The sequence below is a fragment of the Solanum dulcamara genome, chromosome 2, assembly GCF_947179165.1.
Source record: "Solanum dulcamara chromosome 2, daSolDulc1.2, whole genome shotgun sequence".
Taxonomy (NCBI): domain Eukaryota; kingdom Viridiplantae; phylum Streptophyta; class Magnoliopsida; order Solanales; family Solanaceae; genus Solanum; species Solanum dulcamara.
In genome coordinates this window covers 74,429,474-74,447,950 of record NC_077238.1, presented here as the reverse complement: position 1 = coordinate 74,447,950, position 18,477 = coordinate 74,429,474, and the positions used below count along the sequence as shown (strand labels likewise).

Genomic DNA, 18,477 nt, shown 5'->3' with positions numbered 1-18,477 from the left:
GAATGTGAATGACATAAAAAGAAACGAAACCTTGGTAGAGCTAGAATGTCATTTTTGTTTCTATAAATGGAATATAGAATTAAATAAGAATTTTGGAGCAAGATATTTGATAATGATGTGAATGACGATGTTTGATGATGATGTGAATGGTGGTTATTTAACATGGGTAGAATGATTGATGAAGAGGTATGTTGATGATGATGTTTGAGGTGAAATGGATTGGAGTCTAATGTGACTACATGATATGTGTTTTGCATAATTTGATTTGATTGGAGTCATATGAGTATAAATTATTATTTGAGAAGGAGTTTCAAATAAATGATTTGTGAACATTTTTGCATAAACTATTTATACACTATTTTGAGTTTAAAGAATGATTATTTTCATCTTTGATTTAGAAAGAGTTTATGCATGATTTGAATTTGAAAAGTCTCTTAATTAGTATTTTGAGTATGAGTATTTGGAGTATAAACAAGTTGACAATTTTTATATTAAAACATCTATTTTGAGATTGAGTTGAGTAGTTAAAAACTATGTTTTAAATGCATTTATTGAGTTGAGATTGTATCAATTTTAAAGAGAAGAGTTTGATGGTTTGAGATGAATTGATTTGAAAGAAGGTCCAATGAGGCCAGATTTGATTGAGTTTTGAAAAGAGTCCAATGAGACTAAATGAGTTGATTTGAAAATAAGTCCTAAGAGACTAGATGAGTATTTTGAGTATTTTACTCACTTGATAGTGTAACACCCCCAAATATTTTCACTAAGATTCAAACCCTTCTTCGTATATGTGTAGGATCAAACTCAACTATTGTGAAGTGTATGCATGATTTAGGATAAGTTCATAAGTAATTGAAGAGTGTTAGAGGGGATTTAGGGTCATAAGGGATCCCTAAAACCAAGCCAAGTCCAAAGAATTCGTCTTGACTAAGTTTTCCGATTAGTTCGTATAAGGGCCGACTTCCAATGACCATATCTTTTTGAATGTGGTGATCTGGGTGGCCCATGACCTATTAAATTAAAGGTCTTTGAGTCTTCTTTCCAACACCACCAAAATTGTAATTTTTAGAGTTTGAAGTCAAACGTTATGACTATCTTAAGACGGACTAGCACTGCAGGAATTTCAAGCCTGGGCTATAATTGCAGAAGACCTGGGCTTGGCGGCGCAGTGGCGCGATGCGCCATTAAAAAGCTAGGAACAAGCCTCAGTAGTTTGGTCCTTGGCGCGACTCACCACTATTAGATGTGCAGGGTTTTTAAGCCCATTTTCCAGAGCTCAGGAAATATAGGCTTAGCGCTGCAAGGGCGCGATGCGCCACTATAGCGCCAGGAACAAGCCTCAGTAGTTTGGTCCTTGGCGCGATGCGCCACTATCAGATGTGCAGGTTTTAAGCCTATATTCGACTTGGCGCTGCAGTGGCGCGGCGCACCACTATAGCACCAGGAGGATTTTAGCCCATTTTTTTCTAGATTTTTTAGGAAGGGCAAATTGGACATTTTCCCAAATGATATATACATTAGCCTTGGGACGTTTTGGACCATTATTTTCAGTTCCTCCCTCTCTCTAAAAGCCCTAGAAAACCCACTCTCTTCTCCTTCAAATCCATCTCCAACAAGGATTGCCTTCAAGAACTTCAAGGATTCAAGCCTTCCATTGAAGACCCAACATCAAGGTTTCTTCAAAGTCTTCACCAAGGTATGTAAGGCTACTCAAAATATGGGTTGATTCCACCCATATTCCCTACACCTTCTTTGAGGTTAAATGTTCATAAAAATGGAGTTTCTTGATAGGCTTATTGTCACGACCTAGCCCCGTAGGCCGTGACTAGTGTCCGAATTGGACACTCGTATACACACATATTATCTATTATCAATCGACAATTAAACACGATATAGAATTTATATGGGTAGCACGTTATCTCAAACGGTCACTTATATATATACCAAAATCAGCTATTTCTTGGGGAGTCTTAATTGTCAAAAATAAGATAACATAATATGTAAGCCGACAAGGCTTCCATTCTGAATGTAAACGTCCAAAAACATAAGTCATACTAGTACACCGGACAACATCTATATACAACCCACTCATATGTCTACAGACCTCTAAGAGAATTAACAATAGCATATGACGGGACAGGGCCCCGTCGTACCCCTAAATACACAAATATATACATTATAAGGATTAGTACCCAAAGTTTGGGCTCCGAGACAATGGAGCACTTCAAACTCGTTGAGTAGAATCCTAAGTTGGCGGCTCTCCAAAATGAGTATTTGTACCTGCAGGCATGAAATGCAGCCCCCCGAACAAAAGGGGGTCAGTACGAACTATGTACTGAGTATATAAAGCATAAAATACCGTAAAGGAGATCACATCTGAAATAAAGATTCAGGAGTTAAGTATCATAATCAATAAATCACTGTACCTGTGTCTTATAAAATGAAGACATGCATATCATCATATATCGTACCTAGCCCGTTATGGGACTCGGTGTCACAATTATATCAATATATCGTCATATGTATATATATACCATACCCGGCCCTCTAGCAAGGGACTCGGTGAATAGAGTAGTGTACACTGATATCGTACCCGGCCCATTATGGGACTCGGTGCCATAATCATATCGTCATATCATCATAATATCATATTATCATATCACGTACCCGGCCCTCTAGTAAGGGACTCGGTGAATAATGTAGTGGAATCCATACATGATAACATACCCGGCCTATCGTAGGACTCGGTGAATAATACCATAACAATATGCACGAATAAGGTATCATTAGCAACCTTGCGAAATTTGATCATTATCGGAGACTTAATAGAATAAGCAAAATAGTCCATCATTTGAAAACCAAGACAATAGTCATTATGAATCACATCAATTATGGATTATACTAAAATATGAATTATACCACAACATGAGTTATACCAACTAGGATGGCTGGAATCATACACATGAGTCAAGACATAACAATATAAATTTTGAAAATCAAGAACGGTAGCCATCCGAGTATATCTACGAATACGAGTTTCTTTGGAATTTAAGCATACGTCATTCGTTCGTTTCATATGGATCATGCCAAAAGAAGAAGATGTTAACTTTACATACCTTTAGCGTTTATACGTATATGTTGTCCAATATTGTCTCAACCTATATTAAAACGTTAAGCACTATGATTAAGCTATGGACAAGAATAAAACGTAGTCTATCGTTAGTAGGTTATTTCTAAAAAAAATTGGACAGCACCTCCCCTATACCACTCACTTTTCCCACTTTCAAACCAGCCATATAATCATCAACCAACATCAACAATCCAAAATATTGACACAAAATAAGATTTATTATTCATGTTACCAAAGCAGTAAATTCGGAAAGTCAAGTACCTCACGTTGTATCTAAAATTTGAAAATGAAAACGGCAAAACTGGACTTTATAACCTTCATGAAACATTTAGATCTATGTCTTAAGTTTCCAATGCAAAAGAAATCAACTCAAAATTCATTTTCTACAAAGAGATATCATCAAAATACGAACAGCTATACATGAAGGAATTTTCAATCCAGAATCTGGACAGAATTTGTCTTAAGATTCATGCTCAGTTTTCGACATCATAACAGCAGATATAGACTAAGACATAAACATAAGAGTTGTAGGTACGTGTATTATCTTTCCAAAACATGTTTAATATCTAAAATCGAAGGTCTACACAATGAGATATTCCAAAATTACTACCAGCTACTCAATTCCAAAAACGGGTTTGAACATTCACAATCTTCATACACCTTTTTCCTCCAAATTCAAGAACAACAACTCATCAACAACATCAAAACAATATCAAACATTATTATACATCATCACTAAGATAATTCCATCTATTTAATCTACCTAAATCAACCCTTTAACCCATAACTCTCAACAAATCACCAAACTAGTTTATAACACTATTTTCTCCGTTCTAATCCGTTAAAACTCTAACTAAACTTATTAACAATGAAAAGGAGACTTTAATATTACCTTAAATTTGCAGCACCACATAAAATCTTCTCCTTATTGGCTGATTTCTAGCTCAAATTGAAGCCAACGCGACGTACAACAATTTTCTCTTCAAGAGCTTTGAGATTCGGGGCTTTAATTGTGGTGGATGTTGGTGTTTCTCTCTAGCTTTCCCTTATCTTACTCTCTCTGGAAATTTCCAGATATTTCTTGGTCTAAACTATGAAGGAAGACATAGAATTTTGATTAATTTCGTGGGTATTGGGCCTGACCCGAATTAAAATTGGGTTGGGCCGAATTCACTATTTAGTTTGGCCTGTCAGACTTAAAACGTCTATATCTTATTACTCCGATATCACATTTCGTCCCACGACCTATGGTTGGAAAGATATTTCAATTATCTACAACTTTCATGTTGAGAGTTTTCCCAAATTCTCAAATTATAAAGAGGTTATGGCCTCCCGAAGTCAGCTTACCCGAAACGTAACTTTAAGAAAAACATATTTGATGGCTTCTATTTTGATTTGGCTTAAGGGTCCTTCTTGAGATGTATTTTACTACACATAAATTATTCATATAACTTGGCATCTACAACAAATCATGTCCTTTTAAAATTCAAAATTAAAAGTCCTTGAATTTATAATCGTTAGCGTACGAATAATCCAAAATGCAAAAATACGGAATGTAACATTCTTCCCCCCTTTAGAACATTCGTCCTCGAATGTTAAACCCGCCTCATAAAGTCTTATAAGAAATTTGGGGGAATAGTCTTTTTTTTGCAACAACAAATAGTTTCATATGTCAATCAATATAATTAATCGAGAGGTTTAGATTACCTGTAGGCGTAGAAAACAAGTGAGGATACTTATCCTTCATCTCTTCCTCGGCTTCCCAGGCCATCTCTTCTCTATTGTTATTTCGCCATAATACTTTGACGGAAGCCACATCCTTAGTACGTAACCTTCTGACTTGGCGATCAAGTATAGCTATAGGGTTTTCCTCGTAAGAAAGCTCCTCCGTCACCTGGATATCATCCATGGAGAATACTTTAGAAGGATCACCAATGCATTTGCGAAGCATCGACACATGAAAAAAAAGGTGCACTGCTTCCAAATCAGATGGTAGGTCCAACTCATATGCAACCTTGCCTATTCTACGAGTAACCTGATAAGGGCCAAGGTAGCACGGGCTAAGCTTTCCTTTCTTACCGAATCTCATTACCCCCTCCATGGGTGACACCTTCAAAAACACCCAATCACTAACCTGAAACTCTAAGGGTCGACGTCGATTGTCTGCATATGATTTCTGTCGACTCTGGGCTGCTAATAACCTTTCCCGAATAAGCTTCACTTTATCAACAGCTTGTTGAATCATATCGGGTCCGATTAACTTAGCCTCACCAACATCAAACCAGCCAATAGGTGACCTACACTTCCTGTCATATAAAGCCTCATACGGTGCCATCTGAATGCTAGAATGGTAGTTGTTATTATAGGCAAACTCAATAAGTGGCAAATGGTCATCCCAAGTACCTCTAAAGTCAATAATACAGGCCCGTAACATATTTTCTAGCGTCTGAATAATGCGTTCAGCTTGCCCATTAGTCTGAGGGTGAAATGTTGTACTAAGATTTATTTGTGTTCACAATCCCTTCTGAAATGATCTCCAGAAGCTAGCTATAAATTAAGCCCCTCTGTCTAAGATAATAGATATGGGAATCCCATGAAGTCTTACTATCTCTTTGATAAATAACCTCGCATAGTCCTCTATTGAATATGTAGTTCTAACTGAAAGAAAGTGGGTTGATTTTGTCAGCCTATCTACAATCACCCATATGGAATCATACTTCTGTGGAGTGCTAGGTAAGCCTGTAAAAAAAAATTCATATTAATTGCTTCCCAATATTTTCTCAAGTGTTCTCTTAGTTAATTATGCCGTTCATAGACCTCCTCCGTTTGTCGACTCGCTTTAGTTCATTATAACGCACTCCAAGTTCTACTAGTAAATCGAAATTTCACCAGGGTAATATTTTGGTACTCCAATATTCTTTCTTTACCCTACTATGACAATCCGTATTCTGGAATCCTCGGCATCATGTGTAACTTTCTGACTTTGACTTGAAGGTCTTTAACTATCATTTGTTTTTACCTCTTGATCTTGATCTTTTGGGTTGGTTATCAATTAGTGTTAAGGTTCCTTCATCTTATAACCTTACCGTCATCCAGTAACCAGTAACCCGCCTATTCTGATTGTCTCGGTTAAGTCATTTCATAATTTCCTTTACCCTAACTGGCAATATTTTAGGCATAATATCTTAAGTCATTTCTCTATTTTTGACTCAAACTTTTCTATTGCCCCTTTACTCTAATTTTCTCTTACTTCTCTTACCACACATACTATTGCAATCTTTATACGAATATGTGTAGGTGCTTAAATCAGCCCAGAAAATACCTAAATGTCTCCACGTTAGTCTTTATGCAGTCCCTATATTTTCTCTTACCTCTTTCAGTTGATATCAGGACTCACCTATGGCTTTTGCCCCCAATACTAATTATATCTCTATAGTTTTTTCCTCAAACCATCTTATACTTTTCTTTGATGTATCCGGAATATTGCAATCGCATTGTGGTTACTAAATTCTTATTCTACTTATCAAGTAATCACTTGATATCACCCTTAGCATACCAATATTCATAGGCTGCATAACCAATCTTGTAGAATTTGTACAACGTGTATTCAATTCTAATCATAGTCTTTCCTTCTCTTGGCTTATTCTGCTATAAATTTCTTATTGTACTAACACTCACTTGCTGTCTATTTTGTCATACTTGCATTCCTTCCTTTACTTACTATTAAGTTTTCTCATATTCTACCATATGAGAGATTTCTCTCCTTTGCTACTTGTATATCCCAATCTTATTAGCCGATAATTACGTTGCCAACATCTCAACCTCTAATCCAGTATAACCTTGCTATCATTTATAATATCTTCGAGCTACTTGTTACTATTCTCATGTTGTATTCGTCCTTTTTATAAGCATCCATCTTTTGATGTCACACTATCCAAGATCTTTACCAATAATTCTGAGCACCATCTCAAATATCATCTTGGTTTTATTTTTCCATTTATTGCTGACTTTCAAATTTTTCTAACTTGTTCCAGCATGGGATCTCATATGAAGTTTAGGTGTTCACCTTAACGTGTTGCAGTGTCAGTTAATTTCATCTTACAGTTATATTTTTCTCATCCACTTCCCCCCTTTAGGGTGTACCCATATCATTATCTATTTATATTCTACTCTATGTCCCCATTTCAAATTTTCAAATTCATGCGATTCTTTTCCAATACATTATCTCTGTCTTTCTTTATATCATCAATAACTTAGATTACCCATGTACGAAACCTCAACACAATCAGAAGGTGATGAGAATTCCCGATATATAGTACAAAATCTCGTCTGATAAATGGTACTCAAATGATATAATTAATGTAGCCATTCATTCAAAGCCATATTCCATTCATTCTAATCAGTAATTAGCTAGTGTTTATAATCGTTTCAAATTCTCTATTCGGTAGCACTTATATTCTAGTGATCAGTGTTCCAAGCTTTCTTATAACGCTATCTTTATCTCAATAGATATCACATGTTCCTCTAGTAATCTCACAATACATTCGTTTTTTTTGCAAATCTATATTTCCTATCATCTAAGGATCTCATTATTTTTCGAGGTGAAGTCACATATACACAATACTCCTTTATGCCTTATACGCTTTCACCATTATCGTGTACCCATTACTAACTTTTAATCTTACTCAAAATCATATCCTTTAGTCACTTTTCCGCTAGACTTTACTTATTTTCATAACGATTCTCATTATACTCACATTATATTCTGTTCTTACTCAATCCCATAGTGTAACACTTTTTAACCTTATTCACGATTCTTACTAAGGGTCAATTATACTCGGTGGAGTAAGCGTACTTAACCTTTTTGTAAATTATCCCTTAGTATCACAACCCCTTTCGAATCATCCTAGCATTTCATGAACAACACATGAAATACATGATCCTGAATATTCCATAAGTTTATGTTTTCCATTCACCAGTTCCATCTCCAATTAATTGGTTAAGGACTAATAAAATGTTATCATAAGGCATTCTTCAACCACCACCAAAAGGAAGCTAGAATCCAACGAGCACCACCGGACCTCTTAGTGCTTGATGCACCTGGTTTACCTCTAGACTTATTCTTAAATTTTGAATGAATTATTTAATTCACAAACTAATTGTTGAGTGCCTTGTACTTCTCAATGGAAGTAAAACTTAATTATGAGATGTTTTTTTTTCCTTCAACATAAGCTTCTTTTAAGGCAAACATGCAATTGGAAGTTATATTGGTTCATTCAAATCAATTCTAAATAGGCTTTTTCCGAAATAAAATTTCCCCAAATAAGAATGGTGTCCCTTAATGATGACATGGGGGTATTTCTTAACTCTTTACTACAACACAATAAATTTACCTCATGGGTATCAACCTTCAAAATATATTATGAACTTATGTCCCACTTTCTTTTTTTTTCTATTTTTTTTTTCTGAAAAAAAATAAAAAATTGGGCAGAGTTTCCTCTGTATTTTTTACTATCCCAAAATCTGCACGTAGAAATACCAATAATGTCTCACAGGTTCAACATATATATATTCATATCATATCGCAGCCACACAGGGCACCCAATATCAATAACAGTATGAAAATGATGGACTTACCTCTTATGTCCGACTCGAACTGCACCTGTTACATTTTCATGTCTACTTTTTCTTTCAATTTTCAACTTTACATTTCAATCATACTTCAATATGCTTACCTTATCCACCATACCTCTTTCGCATCATTACTTACCCGTATATTGTGTAGCTTCCAATAACATCAATCGTTTTCTTCTATCGATGTCGTTCTTCAGCTGAAATCAAAAGATAGAAAAAAAGAATTTCATGTCCTATGGCTGGGCTCTATTGCACGATCTTAGATATGAAAGAAAGGCAACGTCCTAAATGTCCTGTAGCCTCCTGTTTATAGATGTGGTGCACAACACACCGATAAACAAGACTCTACTAGACACGATCTGTAGACACTCCGAGGATGAACTGCTCTGATACCACTTTTTGTCACGACCTAGCCCCGTAGGCCGTGACTAGTGTCCGAATTGGACACTCGTATACACACATATTATCTATTATCAATCGACAATTAAACACGATATAGAATTTATATGGGTAGCACGTTATCTCAAACGGTCACTTATATATATACCAAAATCAGCTATTTCTTGGGGAGTCTTAATTGTCAAAAATAAGATAACATAATATGTAAGCCGACAAGGCTTCCATTCTGAATGTAAACGTCCAAAAACATAAGTCATACTAGTACACCGGACAACATCTATATACAACCCACTCATATGTCTACAGACCTCTAAGAGAATTAACAATAGCATATGACGGGACAGGGCCCCGTCGTACCCCTAAATACACAAATATATACATTATAAGGATTAGTACCCAAAGTTTGGGCTCCGAGACAATGGAGCACTTCAAACTCGTTGAGTAGAATCCTAAGTTGGCGGCTCTCCAAAATGAGTATTTGTACCTGCAGGCATGAAATGCAGCCCCCCGAACAAAAGGGGGTCAGTACGAACTATGTACTGAGTATATAAAGCATAAAATACCGTAAAGGAGATCACATCTGAAATAAAGATTCAGGAGTTAAGTATCATAATCAATAAATCACTGTACCTGTGTCTTATAAAATGAAGACATGCATATCATCATATATCGTACCTAGCCCGTTATGGGACTCGGTGTCACAATTATATCAATATATCGTCATATGTATATATATACCATACCCGGCCCTCTAGCAAGGGACTCGGTGAATAGAGTAGTGTACACTGATATCGTACCCGGCCCATTATGGGACTCGGTGCCATAATCATATCGTCATATCATCATAATATCATATTATCATATCACGTACCCGGCCCTCTAGTAAGGGACTCGGTGAATAATGTAGTGGAATCCATACATGATAACATACCCGGCCTATCGTAGGACTCGGTGAATAATACCATAACAATATGCACGAATAAGGTATCATTAGCAACCTTGCGAAATTTGATCATTATCGGAGACTTAATAGAATAAGCAAAATAGTCCATCATTTGAAAACCAAGACAATAGTCATTATGAATCACATCAATTATGGATTATACTAAAATATGAATTATACCACAACATGAGTTATACCAACTAGGATGGCTGGAATCATACACATGAGTCAAGACATAACAATATAAATTTTGAAAATCAAGAACGGTAGCCATCCGAGTATATCTACGAATACGAGTTTCTTTGGAATTTAAGCATACGTCATTCGTTCGTTTCATATGGATCATGCCAAAAGAAGAAGATGTTAACTTTACATACCTTTAGCGTTTATACGTATATGTTGTCCAATATTGTCTCAACCTATATTAAAACGTTAAGCACTATGATTAAGCTATGGACAAGAATAAAACGTAGTCTATCGTTAGTAGGTTATTTCTAAAAAAAATTGGACAGCACCTCCCCTATACCACTCACTTTTCCCACTTTCAAACCAGCCATATAATCATCAACCAACATCAACAATCCAAAATATTGACACAAAATAAGATTTATTATTCATGTTACCAAAGCAGTAAATTCGGAAAGTCAAGTACCTCACGTTGTATCTAAAATTTGAAAATGAAAACGGCAAAACTGGACTTTATAACCTTCATGAAACATTTAGATCTATGTCTTAAGTTTCCAATGCAAAATAAATCAACTCAAAATTCATTTTCTACAAAGAGATATCATCAAAATACGAACAGCTATACATGAAGGAATTTTCAATCCAGAATCTGGACAGAATTTGTCTTAAGATTCATGCTCAGTTTTCGACATCATAACAGCAGATATAGACTAAGACATAAACATAAGAGTTGTAGGTACGTGTATTATCTTTCCAAAACATGTTTAATATCTAAAATCGAAGGTCTACACAATGAGATATTCCAAAATTACTACCAGCTACTCAATTCCAAAAACGGGTTTGAACATTCACAATCTTCATACACCTTTTTCCTCCAAATTCAAGAACAACAACTCATCAACAACATCAAAACAATATCAAACATTATTATACATCATCACTAAGATAATTCCATCTATTTAATCTACCTAAATCAACCCTTTAACCCATAACTCTCAACAAATCACCAAACTAGTTTATAACACTATTTTCTCCGTTCTAATCCGTTAAAACTCTAACTAAACTTATTAACAATGAAAAGGAGACTTTAATATTACCTTAAATTTGCAGCACCACATAAAATCTTCTCCTTATTGGCTGATTTCTAGCTCAAATTGAAGCCAACGCGACGTACAACAATTTTCTCTTCAAGAGCTTTGAGATTCGGGGCTTTAATTGTGGTGGATGTTGGTGTTTCTCTCTAGCTTTCCCTTATCTTACTCTCTCTGGAAATTTCCAGATATTTCTTGGTCTAAACTATGAAGGAAGACATAGAATTTTGATTAATTTCGTGGGTATTGGGCCTGACCCGAATTAAAATTGGGTTGGGCCGAATTCACTATTTAGTTTGGCCTGTCAGACTTAAAACGTCTATATCTTATTACTCCGATATCACATTTCGTCCCACGACCTATGGTTGGAAAGATATTTCAATTATCTACAACTTTCATGTTGAGAGTTTTCCCAAATTCTCAAATTATAAAGAGGTTATGGCCTCCCGAAGTCAGCTTACCCGAAACGTAACTTTAAGAAAAACATATTTGATGGCTTCTATTTTGATTTGGCTTAAGGGTCCTTCTTGAGATGTATTTTACTACACATAAATTATTCATATAACTTGGCATCTACAACAAATCATGTCCTTTTAAAATTCAAAATTAAAAGTCCTTGAATTTATAATCGTTAGCGTACGAATAATCCAAAATGCAAAAATACGGAATGTAACACTTATGTCCAAATGAGTCTTTTCATCTATTACCCTAATTTTTGTTATGTTGATGTTGTGGAGTTAAGAAAGTGATGTGCTACATGTTGTTATGAGTTGATTGATAGGAGTGGCTAAGCATATTTTGTTGATCTTCTTAACTATGTTGACTTCTTTAAATATGTTAATTTTCTTAAATATGTTGATTGCCCTAAATTGTTGATTTAGAACCTTGGAGTCTTGATGAGTCCCAGAAAGATTTGCTAAATGAATAGAGGAATGATTGAATATGATTGTATGATTTTATAAATGCATTTTTAAATTTCACTTGAAAGATACGATTGAGATTGATCGGATAGTATGATTGGAGGAGGTTTGATTGTGATAGAATTGATGATTTGACAAGGTTCCAAATGAGACTTGTAGATATGATTTGATTGATTTGATTGGATGGAGTTTTATGAGCATTGAGTTTTGGAAGGAGTATTGAGCACCGAATTGGATAAGAGTAAGTAATAACTCGAATCCAATAACTACGTCGCCAAATGAGGAAGGGGATTGAACTGTTAAAGTCAGATGCTTCTCCAAAATTATTGTCCTGACATGATAGGACTTGGTTGAATTGGATCCATGATTTGTTGATTCGTTCATACCTTGACATGGTATGAATAGACGTGGAAACAACGTCGGCTTGTTGTACTATTACTGGCTCATAAGTGATGGTTGTTGGATAAGAGAAACTCCCATATAGGTCTTGATAGTACTCTGAGTCAGATTGAATTGAATTGTATGTGATTGGTCCCGTCTAAACCATATTCTTTTTTGGACTTAGGACACCTGATTGAGTTTTTCTTTCTTTTGAGTTGAGACTCTGAGTTGATTTGATTCTTCTTTGATGGTTATTTTATTTATCCATTTTACATACTCGTACATTTCATGTACTGACGCCATTTGGCCTGCATCATTTCATGATGCAGAGACAGGTACTAGAGATCATCAACCGATGCACCGTTGAAGATCTATTCACTTCCAGCTAGTTGGTGAGTCCTCCTAGTTTCTGGAGGATACCGAGATTTTCTTTATCGTTTTGATTTATTTCTCTTATTTTGATTTTTGGTAGCCATGGAATTGTCATTGGCACCTCTTAGATTGTTGATAGGGCCTTAATAGACTAGAGTGTGGAAGTGTTGAATTATCCGTTTTGACTAGTTTTATCCTAGCTAGTTATTGATTGGATATTTGTTTGGCCTTTGACCCTAAATTATGAATAACATTCTTATGATTGAGTCTTTCGTTGATAGAATGTGAATGAATGAAAGTATGACTGGACCAGGTGGTTCGTTTGAAGGCCAGAAATGACTTTCGAGTGTCAGTCACGTCTAGGGTACCCTCCCTAGGTGTGACAGATAGATATGAGCATATTGAGTCTTGGGAGGAGTATCGAGCACTGAATTAGGTAAGAGTATAGTCTATACTCAAACTAATAACTATGTTGCCAAACGTAGGAGAGAATTGGACCGTTAAAGTCGGATGTTTCCTAAATTACTTTCCTGACATGAAGGACTTATTATACTATCGCTTTCTCATATGGTGATAGTTGTCGGTTAGAGAAAACTCCCAATTGAATGGATTGTGCTTGATATGATTGGTTTGATTGAGATTGCATCTGATTGAGTTGATTTGTAAATTATTGCTAAATTCTAATTTACATATCTATTTTGACTTTATTGTTGAGTTGATTATATATGATGTGATTAGATTGGATGGTATATAATTGGATTGTAAACGATTGGATAGGATTGAATGGGATTGTACAAGATTGGATTGGATTGAATATGATTGAATTGTATATGATTGGATTGTATATGATTGGATTGGATTGGATGGTATGTGATTAAATTGAATTGGATTGTATGTGATTGGATTGGATTGTATATAAGTAGTCTCTGTCTAAACTGTATTCCTAATTTAGACTTATGACACCTTGATTGAGTCTCTCTTATCTTTTTGATTTGAGATATTTGAACCAGTATTGTTTCATTCTGCCATATTACATACTCGTACATTCCACGTACTGACGTCCATTTGGACCTGCATCATTTCATGATGCAGAGACAGGTTTAAGAGATCATCAATAGGCGCACCATTGAGGATCTGTTCATACTCAGCTTATTGATGAGTCCTCCCCTACATTCAAAGGATACCACTTAAGTTATTCTTGCGTCGAGATAGTCTTTTCATTCTGATTTGAGGTAGCCATGAACCTGTCATTGACACCAATTAGATAGTAGTGATAGAGGCTTCATAGACTAGATAATGATGGGTCCATTGAGTATTTTATTTTCTTGAATTATTCTTGTCAAACTATTTAATGACATAGATTGGAGTTCGATTTGTTGGCCCATGGTCTTTATTATTTGAGTTAGATTGATGATTTGAGTTGCCCACTAAATTATTTCTTTATTTTAAACTTTCCACTGATTGATCGATATGAATGGATATGTGATTAGATCAAGTGGTTCGCTTGGGGACCATCAATGGTCTTCGAGTGCCGGCCACGTCTAGGGTACCCTTCCGAGGCGTGACAGAATTTTTGAAATGTGTATAAAAGAGATCATGATCCACCGTACCTTTAATGTATATCAAAATTCTCTTTGCGGCAGTCCAAAGATCTTGTTTTGACTTTTCCATAAATCTGCTGACCAGTCCAACTACGTACATAATATCTGGCCGCGAGATAGTCAAATACCTTAAACTTTCAATTACTCTTTTAAAGAAAGTTGGATTAACTGACTCGCTTGTTGAGTCAACACTTAACCTCATGCCTGGTTCTGCTGGTATGGATACAGGCTTACAATCTTTCATTCTGAACTTTTTTAGAATTTGCTCCGCATATTTCTTTTGAGATATGAATATGTCATCTTTCATTTGTTTTACTTAGACTTCAAGAAAGTATGACATTTCACCTATGTCTATTATTTTAAATTATTTAGTCATAGCTTTCTTAAAGTCATTGAACATACCATGATTGTTTCCTGTGAAAATCATATCATCCACATATAAGCATACAATCATGATGTCACCGACCTTATTTTTCTTTGTGTATAGTGCATGCTCGTATGGACTTTTCATGAATCCATTTTTCTGAAAATATTCATCAATTCTGCTATTCCATGCTCGTGGAGCTTGCTTTAATCCATACAAAGCTTTCTTCAGACGGTAGACTTTATCTTCATGTCCTTGCTTTATATATCCAGGGGACTGCTTGATATAAACTTCTTCTTTCAGGTAGTCATTTAGAAATGCAGACTTCACATCCATTTGATAAATCTTTCATTGACTTTGTGCTCTAATTATTGTGAAAAACCTTATGGTATCAATTCTTGAGACCGGAGCAAACACTTCATCATAATCTATTCCATATTTTTGTTTGTAGCCTTTTGCAATGAGTCTTGATTTGTACGTATCCACTTTTCCTTCTTTGTTGGTTTTCATCTTGTACACCCATTTGACTCTAATAGGATTATGTCCTTCTAGAAGACTTGTTGGCTTCCATGTATCATTTCTTCTCATAAAAGCAATTTCTTCATTCATTACCTTTTTCCTTCATATGTTATTGGATCACATTCAGCCATTAAATATAATAATGAATAGTCGAGAGTTGTTTCTATGGGTTCATTATCATCATAAACCTCACGAAGACTACGCATTTTTGTTGGAGCTTCACTTGAGTTGCTTCTACTTGGTGATGCAGATGTTGAAGGAGTTGTTGCAACAGGGCTTTGTGGTGGATTTTGTTCGTCACCTTGTTCATTTTGATCAACAAAATCATCATCATCTTCATCACGGAAGAATAATCCTTCAACTTTCTTTTCTTCTTCGCTCCATTCCCAATAATCACCTTCATCAAATTTAACTTCTCTTGAGATAATCACATTCTTCTTGAGAGCATTATACAACATGTAAGCTTTGCTTCTTTTATCATATACAATGAAGATGCACTTTTCTCCTTTATCATCGAGCTTCTTTCTTAACTATTCAGGAACATGAACATATGCAATACATTCAAATATCTTGAGATGTCCAACTCCAAGCTTTTGACCACTCCATCCTTTATTTAGTGTCATATATTGTACACTCTTTGTTGGACAACGATTCAACAAATAAACTGCACATTGAACAGCTTCGGCCTAAAATGTTTTTGGTAAATTCTTACCTTTCACCATACTCCTTGCCATGTTGAGAATGGTATGATTTTTTCTTTCCACGACTCCTTTTTGTTGAGGTGTATATCTAACTGTCAACTGATGAATAATACTATGCTCTTTAACGAAATCTTCAAATAAGTTTGCACTGTACTCCTCTCTTCTATCAAATCTGAGTATTTTTAGATAATACTCACTTTGATTTTCCACCATTGCTTTAAACTCTTTGAATCTTTCAATAGTTTCTGATTTTTCTTTCAAAATATATACCCAAATTTTTCTACTATAATCATCAAGACAAGTTAGGTAATACTTATTTCCACAAAGTGATGGTATGTCAAACGGATCAACTAAATCCGAGTGCACAATCTCAAGTGGTCTTCTTGCTCTTCTGGACTTTCCAACTTAAAAACTTTATCGGTGTTGTTTTCCTTTGGTACAGGCTTCACATAGTTGATCAAGTGAATTTATTTCTGGTTGACCGTTTAGTATCTTTTCTTTTGATAACAACTTTAGACCAAAAAATTCAAGATGTCCATATCTCAAGTGTCAAAGCCACAAGTCATCTTTTATAGATGTTTTCATGTACTTCACATCGCCAGACTCGATATCAATAGTGAATAGGTGAAGTTGCATCATATTAACCTTGGAAACAAATTCTTTATTTTTGTTTGTCAAGGTCATTGAGCAATCCTTTATCTGCACTTCATATTCTATTTCAGAAAGGTGGCCAAGACTGATGATGTTGCTTTTCAAAGCTAGTACATAGTAGACATCAAAAATAAATTTCTTTTTCCTATTTTTCTGAGTAATTCTGATTTTTCCTTTTCCTTTGATAGAAACTTGTGATTCATTACCAAAGGTTACTTTACCATTAATAGATTCATCCAGTTCAGAAAACAACTCCTTTTAGCCAGACATATGGTTACTGGCGCAACTATCCAAATATCAAATATTTTTCTTTAATTTTTCATCTCCCTTGTAGGTGAGGAATGGCGTGATTCTCTATTTTGATATGGCTTCTTTCTTCTTGTTTAGGAGCTGATATACACTCATAGCTATAGTGACCATATTTATTACAATTATAGCATCGTACCTGAGATTTATATCCCTATTGAGATCTACCTCTACCTCGATTTCTTCTTTAAAGCTCCTCATCCACGATTTATGGCATGATAGTCTTCACTTAATTGTTATCTGCCATATGATTGATTTCCTCATCCAGGTTGTCTACGTCCATCTCTATTGCTACCTCTATATCCTTCATGGTATCCTCTACGGTTGTTTGAACTTTGTCCTGAGCTGTTGCTCGTTCCACCTTTTGTTACGGATAACTTTCTTTGCAAAGCTTGATCTAGACTTTCAGAATTATCACTTTGCTTCATCTTTTGCTTATGGGCTTGAAAAGAACCCATAAGCTCATCAAAAGATATCTGTAAAAGATCCTTTGATTCTTCGATGGCGACAAACACGTAATTGAATTTGCATGCCAATGACCGCAAAATCTTTTCCATGATTCTAACATCATCAAGAACTTCTCCATTCCTTTTCATCTCGTTTGCCACCGATTTAACTCGGATGACATAATCATCCACGTTTTCTGATATTTTTATTTTCTACATCTCAAATTCAGCTCTAAGTGTTTGCAAATGTACCCTTTTGGCCTTTTCTACTCCTTGAAGAGATTTCTGCAAAATATCCATGCCTACTTTGATGTTTTTGCTCCAGAGAGTTTTTCAAAGATTGATTCATCAATAGTTTGATGAATTGCATTCAACTCTTTGCTATCTCTTTCTCAATTTTTTCTCAGCACTCGTTTTTCTTCATTTGATAGAGCCGCCTCTGCTGTTGCATTAGTTAGCACATCGTAACCGATTTCAACCAGATCCCAATAATCAATTGCATCAAGTAGGACTTTCATCTGGATACTCTAGTTGCCATAATTTGATTTTGTTAATTTTGGGACTTGAAACTAGAACATATTTGACATCGTGGCGTGTATAAAACTAAAGCTCTGATACCATTTGTTGAAAGCGTAGTGGACCAAATAATTTTAGTACATAAGGAGTAAAATATTACACACATAGACAAAAAGAAAACTCTCAGTTTTAAGAACTTCAGTTCTTCTCTCTTAACTCTCTAAGAAGCTTTGATTCTTCTTTCTAAAAACACACAGAATTACATGCATATAAACATTTATTTATAGCTAATCTATACCTCCATATAGAAGACTCTA

General features: G+C 35.3%; 2 long non-coding RNA genes across 2 annotated transcripts; both read right to left on the bottom strand.

Annotated features, from left to right (window-relative positions):
- Positions 1-1,925: 1,925 nt before the first annotated feature.
- On the bottom strand, positions 1,926-4,910 carry LOC129876961 (uncharacterized). Its single transcript, XR_008763444.1, has 3 exons — positions 4,023-4,910; positions 3,117-3,158; positions 1,926-2,280 (listed from the first exon to the last, which is right to left on the bottom strand). It is a non-coding gene; the product is annotated as an uncharacterized LOC129876961 (long non-coding RNA).
- Positions 4,911-8,692: 3,782 nt separating this feature from the next.
- Positions 8,693-11,999, bottom strand: LOC129876956 (uncharacterized). The gene is made up of 3 exons (XR_008763443.1): positions 11,390-11,999; positions 10,484-10,525; positions 8,693-9,647 (listed from the first exon to the last, which is right to left on the bottom strand). It is a non-coding gene; the product is annotated as an uncharacterized LOC129876956 (long non-coding RNA).
- Positions 12,000-18,477: the final 6,478 nt, after the last annotated feature.